The sequence below is a fragment of the Passer domesticus genome, chromosome 1 (assembly GCF_036417665.1).
Source record: "Passer domesticus isolate bPasDom1 chromosome 1, bPasDom1.hap1, whole genome shotgun sequence".
Taxonomy (NCBI): domain Eukaryota; kingdom Metazoa; phylum Chordata; class Aves; order Passeriformes; family Passeridae; genus Passer; species Passer domesticus.
Genome location: NC_087474.1, coordinates 89,643,398 through 89,653,633, shown reverse-complemented (window position 1 = coordinate 89,653,633; position 10,236 = coordinate 89,643,398).

Below are 10,236 nucleotides of genomic sequence, written 5' to 3'. Positions count from 1 at the left end.
AAAGTAAAACTTGGTGGGGGGGCGTTACATAGACCTTGATCTTCCCTTTCCATCATGTTCTGCCCTTTTCATATCAGCATGTTAGTAAGTGCCCTGGATTGCTCATCAGAGTCATGGTCTCTCCAGATAGGTCAGAAGTTTGAGTTAACTCAAAAGCAAAAGAAGCATTTTACTGAATAAACTAAAAATGTCCAAGATCTTTCTTCATAGGAAACATTGGGCTATGTAAAGGTTCACATCTGACATTATTAGGCTTTCTGCTCCCTTAATGCATAAAGCATTGTATCTTCCTGATAATAATAATTGGAGTGGAATCATATTTTAGCTGTGAGACTATTTATCTGTGCATCAGATTTTTTTTAAGTTCAACACAACTGAGTAGTGATCAACCACAATAAAACACATTGGTCACTATGCAACTGAAGGTAAATCAGAGACACACAGAACCACCATCAATGCCAATTAGTAGCAGCCTGGTCATGTGTTTGTCTCACTGTAAGTGGCTCTAAAGAATGCTGGTTGCAACTCTAAGTGGTTGCACACAGAACCTTGCAAATGTAGCACAGAACATTTTAAGTAAAATGGTAACTTCTTAGGCTTGAAAAGTACTGGAGAGTGAGGGCAGAGCAAGGTTTACATAGCCCTGATCTGCTCAGCACAGAATATAATGTTAGCTTTGTATTCCACTGCTAATTTTACAGCACCAGCAGTGCCATTCTGCGCTGTTAAATTTATGGCTGATAATTCAGGACAAACAACTAACACATCCATTTGTTATGTTAGCCTGTAGAAGAACAGGCAAGTGGGTGCACTTAAAACTTTACAGAATAGGAAATTAAGTTCAGAGTACCCTGATGTCATAAAACACCTTTATGTTCTTTTCCGAGAGAAAAGGAAAAGTATGTCAAAAGCATTAACTGACCTTGTGAATGCAAAATCCCATACCAGGAATTACAGAAGCCTACATTTGTTTCCCCTTACACTTACTAAAATGTAATTATTGGCTGTAAACACAAATATCCATGACAAGTTGAAAGCTGAAATTTTTAGACAAATAAGGAAAAAAGCCCATAATACAAAGCTATATAAATGCCACTAATATTGGTACTAGCTGCATTGCTTATGCTTAATAATTAACTGAAGGTTTGAATTGTAATTTAGCTTTAATCAACACAAGTTTTAGGTTGGAAAATACTACTGAAATAGAGAAGGTTGGGAGTTGTTTTTTGGGTTTTTTTCAAATGGCTTTGCTTATGTTGCCATATTTATTACAGAAAGCACTTTACCCATTTCAGGGCTGTTGGTGAATTTCAATAGCTGGGACAACAGAGGTTTCTAAGGAGTTTAAGGTAAAATAGTGTAAGCTGTGATACCATCCATCACACTTTCCCCACAGGGACAATATCAAAAGTTCCATATCTGCCCATGGGGTCTAACTGTGATTTGGAAAATGCCATTTCTTAAAAATCACATTTTCTTCAGTCTTCACTATTTTTACATTCTCTAATACAACAGCTTTATTTTTTACGAAGTTAACTACACTTGAGAACTGCAAGCCAATCAAATCCACTACTACCACTACAAGCTAAATTAATCAGCAAATGCCAGAAAGCACATTCATCACAGCTACTGGTTTGCATTCCAATACCTGCATGATGGTTTGATATTTATTCTTCTGATCCATCAGCTGGCACAACATGCTGCACAACACAAAGGCCACCTTCTGCATCTAAACTGCTGAGGCAAACATAATTAAGTATATGCCTTGTTTGGCTTGACCCTCAACACACTAAATTCAATCCAATACAGAGACATACAACAGAAAGATGGTTCAAAGAATCATCTTATTGAAATAGGCAGAGCAATTATTCAGCAAACAATCAGCTTGATGAATTTATATTACCTATCAGAGCTGTCTCTTTAGAAATTGAAGAATTATGGGAAATCTGGAAGGTACTGTAATGTTCAAATTATATTATTTTTTTAATGCAAAAACATGCTATGCATTAACCTAATTGGAAAATTATGCACGTTTTATGCATGTTTCCTTTGTTTTACACCAAATAATATATTATTGCATAAGAGAAATTAGCTATTAATAAAATGCATTGTTTTCACAGAATACAATGTGATGATACAATGACTAACCTTCCCCTGCTCAAATCACAGACCTTTTAATCTTTCCAAACAATTGAGTTTTTTAATTCCCTGAGCACAAAAAAATGAGGTAAGACTTCTCTACCTCTTCCCATGAATTCATATTCATGCAATTATTTAGAGAAAAGAAAGATGAACAAATTTGGGGGAAATTTTAAAAGAAACATGACACTAGTCTGAAATCACATGTGATGAATCTCACACCAAACATAACCTTTTGTGGAATTCAGATAATTTGGAGTTATAAAAAATATTCTCTTCACCTAACATTATCATTTGTACCATCAATGCTAACATGTTGTGCTCCTCAGCAATTAGTTTGTGGTGCCAGACAATGGCAACTCCTGGTTTGGTTTGCAACTGTGGGTGTCACAGACATGATTTTTGAAATGTAGAGGAACTTCGGAGCCATATTTCTACTAGTGTCATTATCTTACTTGAAGCAAACAGAGATGATGAAGAAATGAGCTCTACAAACACCTAAGGGAAACATTTAATGGTCTCCACAGACACAGAGGTGTATGAGAAAGCAGGACACTGGAAAGTATTCAAGAGAGATTTCTAGATAAAAATGTAAATGTTTTGGAGAAACCAAGGCATTTTGGAAGACCAAGATTCAGAATCTAAGCAAAGAACATAGAAACCAGTAGGAATAGAAATTATAGGAACATAGAAATATACTATAAAAACCCAGGAGTAAAAAGGGTTGTAGGAAAGGCAGAGTTCAAATAAATAGACAAGTCTCTTTGTGTTCCAGCTGAATGCTGGTTGCAAGCAAAATAAGAACATGGGAAATAAGGAAGCTAAATCAGAAAAATGAGTTTGCTTTCCAAGTATAAATTTACCCTTTCTCAAGAGCTCAAGGTTTCTGCAAGCCCATTCCTGTCCCACAAACAGTGATCAGAAAAATGCAGCAAGAAAGCTGTGAGCTGGGCAGCAGCTGCTCTCAACACTGAGCAGCAAGGCAAATGAAGCCTCAGGCAATAGCACTGCACTGACAGAAAACTAAATGGAAAGTGTTGTATTAATTACCACAAAATAGATATGCTGTGGGAGTCGATGCCAGCAAGATCCTGTCATTCTCCGGTCCTAGGCTGTTAACTGTGGCTCAAAGAGCTGCGTGCATCTGCTCTGTCTCATACTCAGCACCACCAGTAAATCTTCCTAGAGACCTTTAAAAGGAAAACTCAATTAGAACATTCTAAGTTTAAGAGGAAAATCTCACTTAACATTTCAACAGCTCAACTTACAGCTGCAAAGAATTTCAAGAACCTTTCCCCTTCCCATGACAATCTTCAGAAGAAAAATCAAGAGCTGAGCTGGGCTAAAGCTTCTGCTAAAATTGGAACCCTATCTCTTAACAGAAGACTATGTACAACAGACTAATGGAACTACAAAACAAACAAAAAACCAACAATATACATATATATTTAAATGCATATGGCAGTCTCTGGTGATGGCTTCCTCAAATTCATTTTGCTGGATACTGCACAAAGTCTTTCCACAGACTTCAAGGCCTGGCAAATGGCCATGGCCTGGGCTGGTTGTAGCTGTCCCATTGTTTCAAGATGTGCAGTAATGCCACAAGACACTTGGTTACTGACTGGAAGAGCTGGAAGCTCCTTAGTAAAAGGCAAGCTCAGTAAAGAAGGAAAATAATGAAGAACGATATAAGAAGAGAAGGGCAAAAAGTTTGTAGTTAAATTCCTATTACTTGGAATTTAATAAAACATCAGTGAAATTGTGTTAGAAAATCCATTTTAAGGAAAAAAATCAAAGTAATTAGACAAAAACTGTATATGCATGAACTGTGTAAAACGTCTATCATTATATTTTGCTGGTAACAGATCAGAATTTATCTACTATACATTTAGGGAAATAATTTTATATTAAGGCAATGGGTTTTGCTTTCCCAAATGACTTTTTTTCCAGATGCCCATGTTTAAATTGAAGATTTGTTTGCTAAGGCAGTGCTTCCCCTTGACTATTCAAATTAATCCTGAACCTGGTTCCATTGGGCATGTAAAATTTGTAAAATATGTTACATTTAAGACTGAGTATTGGTTTTCACAGTTTCAGTTGATGTCAGTGGAAGCTGGGGCACTCTCATTCCTTCAAAGCGCTTCATACGCAGCTCTCAATAAAAGGTGAGAATTACTTCCGGCCTCTCTAAGTACTTGACAAAACATAAAGCTCCTGGTGGTGTGTGAAATTAAGCCAAGTACAACATTTAACATATATCATAATCAGGACAGGAAGATGCTTGTCTAAATAGAATTGCCAGACCATTCAGTCCTACACTTAAGCCCAGTGTCCCAAAGTTTTCCTGTTTTCAAATCTGTGTCACAGGCTGTGTGCTCTCCACATATCCCATGGTAGCACAACAGCATCAAAGAGTGGGCAGCAGAATCTTTGGAGCAGATTGTTAAATGACCAAAGCAAGAGGCTTTCACAGAGGAGACTGACAGAACTCGCACCACAAACCAATGATTGCCAAAGAAACACCTGTAATTCATGTTGGATATGCCTATGCAGATTTTTTACAGCAGTCAGAAAGTACCGTGGAGAGTTTACAGCCACTGTAAAATCTCCTTTAATGCTATGGCTCCTGAAGAGGATGCTGAACCTTCAATAACCTTTGTGTTCTTCCCTTTTTTCTGCAAGTACTACTACAGTTTACAATGTCCAAAGAACTGCCAACTATCCTAACAGAGGTCCAAGTAAAATAAATTAATGAGTACATAAGAAAAACATTGGACTTTTATAGAACTATATCAAGATAACTTTTAAAAAAATGAAAGACAAAAACATATGCAAGTAGTTAAGTATTTGCTGTTCTGCTTTTTGGAATTATTTACCCACAGCTGAAATTTAGGCCTTTAAAAAATAATGAACTTCAGAACTTCAGTATAATTTTATCCATACTTACATAATTAAATTCAAGACATATGAAGAGTAATTATATTTTTAATTAATTACTAATTATTATTCTCTCAGACTACAAATTGCAAGACATAGCACTAACTCAGTAATCATCTGAATACTACTAACAGTTTATTTGAAGTGCATTCACCTGCCTGCAGTAGCATAATCTTCTATGTTCATCTTTAAAATAAATTAAACTAATAAAATAAAATAAACACAAATTCAATATTCATACACCTTATTGGCAGTTTACTGAGTTCAGATTATAATCTCTATTCACTTTTCCAACAACCTCACAGAGTTATCTCTTTATTTACTTGTATGCATTTTTCCACTAAAAGATTAAACATGCTTCAAATGTTCTGATGATTGCATGAAAGTATAGAGCATTAACACAGGCACAACTGTTTTCTGACAGACATCCATTTTGTTAAAAACAGATTATATCTCTCACTGGCTGAGCTCATATCCCCAAAATACAACTAAAAACTTTGATTTCTGGTTATATCAGAGATTATCCTCAAGCATAGTAAGAAACAACAGCTTGTGTTATAAAATTTGCATTATTTAGAAGATATTGTGATAAGCTTCCATCATTCCAGGGAAAAAGCCTTAAAGTTCTTATTTTTGTCCTCATTATAATGTCATCTTTATTTTTTACGGTTATTGCCCATTCATTTTTTTAGAACGGAACATACTTTTTGAAAAAGTACAAAAACTTGGCAAATTTTAAAGGAATTTCATATGGAAGCTGATATTTAAACTTCTCCTTTTTTCGAGTTTCATCCATCAATTTTTCTGCAGAGAGAAAATCAAAAACTCTCTCCAACTGTTGTGCTTACAAGGACAACTTAACATTAGACAGAAAAATCACCTTACTGAAATTGCTCTTCAGAATAACAATCCTTTGTTTCCCTGCACCAGCTTCAAAATAGAGATGTATCATATTTGAATGCAGCAAATTGTTTGATGTCAATGTGGTTTCACAATTTCATGGAAAATAAACTACAAAAAATGCAACTGAGCAGGCAATGGTTGAAATCAACTTTTTGCAAGTATATGTATACATAACCTCAGATCTTTGCTGTTAAGGCAAAGGTTTCCTCAACATTTCATTTTGGAAAAAGCTGTTTACCAGAAGACTAAAACATGAGGAGATAAACTGCATGAATATGTCTATTTTAGAAATACATTTACACTTACTGATGTTCCATTTAAAGAAAAACAATCCAGAAAGTGTAACTGCTTGAAAACCTTGCAACTACAAACTTTTATCAATAATTGCAGCACAAAACATGACTCTGTAAACAAATCCTCATTGCTTTTTCATGATGTGCAAATGCTCAACGAGAAAGTCTTTGTCAGGATGAGCAAATTAAGTGAAAATAGTTATGCTACAAATGGATTTACATAGGAACACTTCATAAGAAATGGCAAGCACTACAGCACACAGGAACTGAGATGCAAGATTTATTTTCAAATTATAACCTTCTTGGTAATATTCTGGTTTTGTTCTCTTATTTACATTGATGCGACTAGCACATCTACTCTGAAATTCTGTTTGCTTCACAGAGTCACTTTGTTGCTATAATACAACTGCAATTTGCAATCTTAACATACTTGTTCTTTCGATTTTTACCTCAAACTCTTCTCTTTAGCATCGGGGTTTATTAATTTTCAAATAACATCCATCTTCACAAAGCAACATCATGATTTTGAGTGTCATTCAATCACAGATTTTGAATTCAATTTGTGAAAAGGAATTGATGTCTAACTGTTGAAAGTTTTCTAGTAAATTACATGAAATATGAAATACTTCATTCACCTTCTTGGTACAAATATAAGCTGCAAACTTGTGTAAATAACGAACAGACACCCTAGTTCCATTTGATCAAGCATATTCAAACAAAATGCATCACTCTCTTGCCTCAAAAAAGACTAGTCAGATATTTGATAGTATCACAAATAATTTTGAAGATGAACTAACATACACTTTTGAGTTAATTACCAGAAATTACGTTTTCAGGTGTAACACTGTAGTAGTTAAAGTTTTGTCAGGTTTTAGTTTATTATTAGTTATTTAGTTTAGTTTTATTTAAAAAATAAAATATTTCAAAAGGGAAAGAAAAAACTCCACATATTTAAAATATAGTGGACTACAATAAGTATATGAATATGGTATTGCAAGTTTTCACTGTGCTACAATAGAATGCACTACTGAGTTATGCATTGCAAGAGACTGCGAAATAAAACACATCATAAAGGACTGCATACTAAGAAGCTTATAATAATGTTCCATATTTAAGTTTTTATATTGACTATTTTATTCATAACGTAAGATCGGAAATTAAAGTTAAAACTTTTCCAGTTTAAACATACCACATAATTGGTAGTGAAAGCTATATGGATTTAGGACACGATCCAAAGTGACACTTTACTGGACAGCAACACATCTGCCTCTTGTTTGTCACTTAAATCAAAAATGAAAGATTTACTATGACAGAAATCAAAGCCTTAGTGCTGCCTAAAATGTTCACAGACAGAAAGTGGACAGGTTTGGTTAGAGCATGGTACTAATAATGCCATGGTTGTGGGTTTGATGCTAGTATGGACCATTCATTTGGGAGCTGGACTTGGTGATCCTTGTGGGTCCCTTCCAGCTCAGGATATTCTGTGATTCTGTGAATCTCCTCACACAGTCTGAGCAAGCAGCTTGTGCAGCTCTGTAAATAGGCTCAGGAAGAAGTTTGTCCTCATCACCAATGGCATCATTAAAACCTGAGACCTAGACAAAGCACGAACAACCATGCCCAACCATGCCAATGCTGGCAGCAAGCTTTTCCTGCATTCCTCACCCACCATGGGAGTGAAGTTTTGAGGAAAAAGTGTCGTGGAGAATAAGTGTGTTCTGAGTCCCTCCTCAGATTTGAAGGATCTGGACATCTGAGACTCTGTTGAGGGAAACCTGTTCTGAATGTGCGGGTGTGGGATGTGTTGTGAAGAGGCCTCAACACCAGTCAGGTGGTGAGAGAGTGACTGACAGGGTGATTCCTGGATGATCAGACAGGGAAGTTTCCTTAACATGATGGAGGACAGTGAACAGACAGCAGTTCCTCATCTAGGAAATGGTGGAGAAAAGCCTCTCCAGGATGGAGACGTTTCCATATCCCTTCTACACCGCAATAATGCATCGACAGCCCTGAGCTGCTGAAAATATGGGGAACACAGGGAACATGAGGGGTGAAAGAAGATTACTCCTCTGGTGTTATTTTCTGGCAGAGAAATTGCTTCATCGTTGGTTAGGATCCTTCTGCCAAAGGTGTCCTTCAGTACCAGTTACTGAGATGTGGGATTCCCAATTTGTTAGAGTTTCATTGATTGCTGGCAGAGTAATTTGAGGACTTCACTACAGCTCAGTAGGATTCAGCAGAGCTGTACACATGATCATGTAAATCCTTACGCACAGCATCTGTCTTCAACCTTGGTATTGAGATCAGCTTCAATTTCAATAGGCCAAAGGACAAGAAACTGTTCAATCAGCTAAAAGCCAGCAAATATGAAAGAGTAGTAGTTCCAGACCAATGACACTGCAGGGGGATTTATCACTAGGAAAGGCTAATTAATACCTTGACTCCCTCCACCTGGATTTATTTCAGGAGGTAGAAAGCTAATTCTCCTTTGTATATCACAAGAATACTGCCAACTATGTGTCTTGCCACTAGCAAGAAAAAGGCTCTGAACACACCAAGACATTGGTAGCCAATTCTGCTGCATGGACTTTAGAGAAGGCTGAGCCTTCTTATCATATCTTGTAGTATTTGTAAACACATCTCGTCTTTGGATTTGGCCTGCTGACACACACCCAGCTTGTTTCAGAAAATAGCAGGAGACAGCAGTTAAAAGAACTTGATCGTTCCAGAAGAGCCAGATGCCCATGTGAATGAAAACCCTGTGTGAGTAAATGTGCTCTCCTCAGTTCTTGGGTATGCACTGGACTAAGGCTTTCAGCTGCTTCTGGCTGATGCTTTGTGCGAGAAGATGAGGACGAGTGAAGAGATCTGAATCTTGACTCCATGTTCCAGAAGGCTGGTTTATTATATTATTATATACATTATATAAAAATGGTATAGTAAAACTATACTAAAAGAATAGAGAGAAAAGGATTCATCAGAAGGCTAGAAAGAACAAGAATGGAATGATAACAAAGGCTTGTGATTCTCCGAGAGTCCGAGCCAGCTGAGTGTGATTGACCATTAGAAACAATCATGGATGCACCTGTTGCATTCCACAGCAGCAGATAGTTATTGCTTACATTTCTTCCCTGAAGCTCCTCAGCTTCTCAGGAGAAAAAATCCTAGCAAAGGATTTTTCATAAAATATCATGGCTACAGCTGCTCTAGCATTTTTTAATGCAAACTGTAAGACTTTTTTTTTTTTTCAAACAATTTTTATCAGCATAATCACTTACTATAAAAGCAGTCTTCAGAAAAGATACTTCCTAAAGCATATGGATATAATAGATGGTGTAACAACTTTGTAATTAGGAAAACACTTTAAACAAAGAGATACACATTTCTTCTCAATCACTTCTCAATAAACATTTCGTAAGCAGCTACCATACAGAGTTCTTGCTCTTCAGGGAAGATTTAATGTTTCTCAATTCAGCTGGCCTTTTTGCATTGCTCATTCCACTCTTGGCCCTGGCTGAAAAAGCATATTGATTTTTATTCGATCTTAGGGCTCTGGCTGTACCGATGTGGCATGACAGAAGTACAGGCTGAACACCTGAGAGTTACAATGGCTGGATAACACCACCTAATTGCCAGTAACTACTCATCTCCCCAGCAACTCTTCCTGTTTATTGTAATTCTAGAGGTATTAAACTTACTAACATACTGACCAAAGGTATTATGCTGCATAAGGTGATGCTGAGGAAAGTCTTTCAGTCTCAGGGCTGGGTAAGCATTCTCACTAATCTTTCAATTATGGGGAAAAAACCCAACCAAATAATTCATGACACTGTAGAAAAGAGTCTCAAGTAGCATTTTTATATATCCATTCTGATCTGCGTTTTTATTTGGTATGACTGATCTGATTTTGTGATTGTTTTTGGGATTCAGTGATCAGATGCAGAAATCAGCAATACTTTTTACT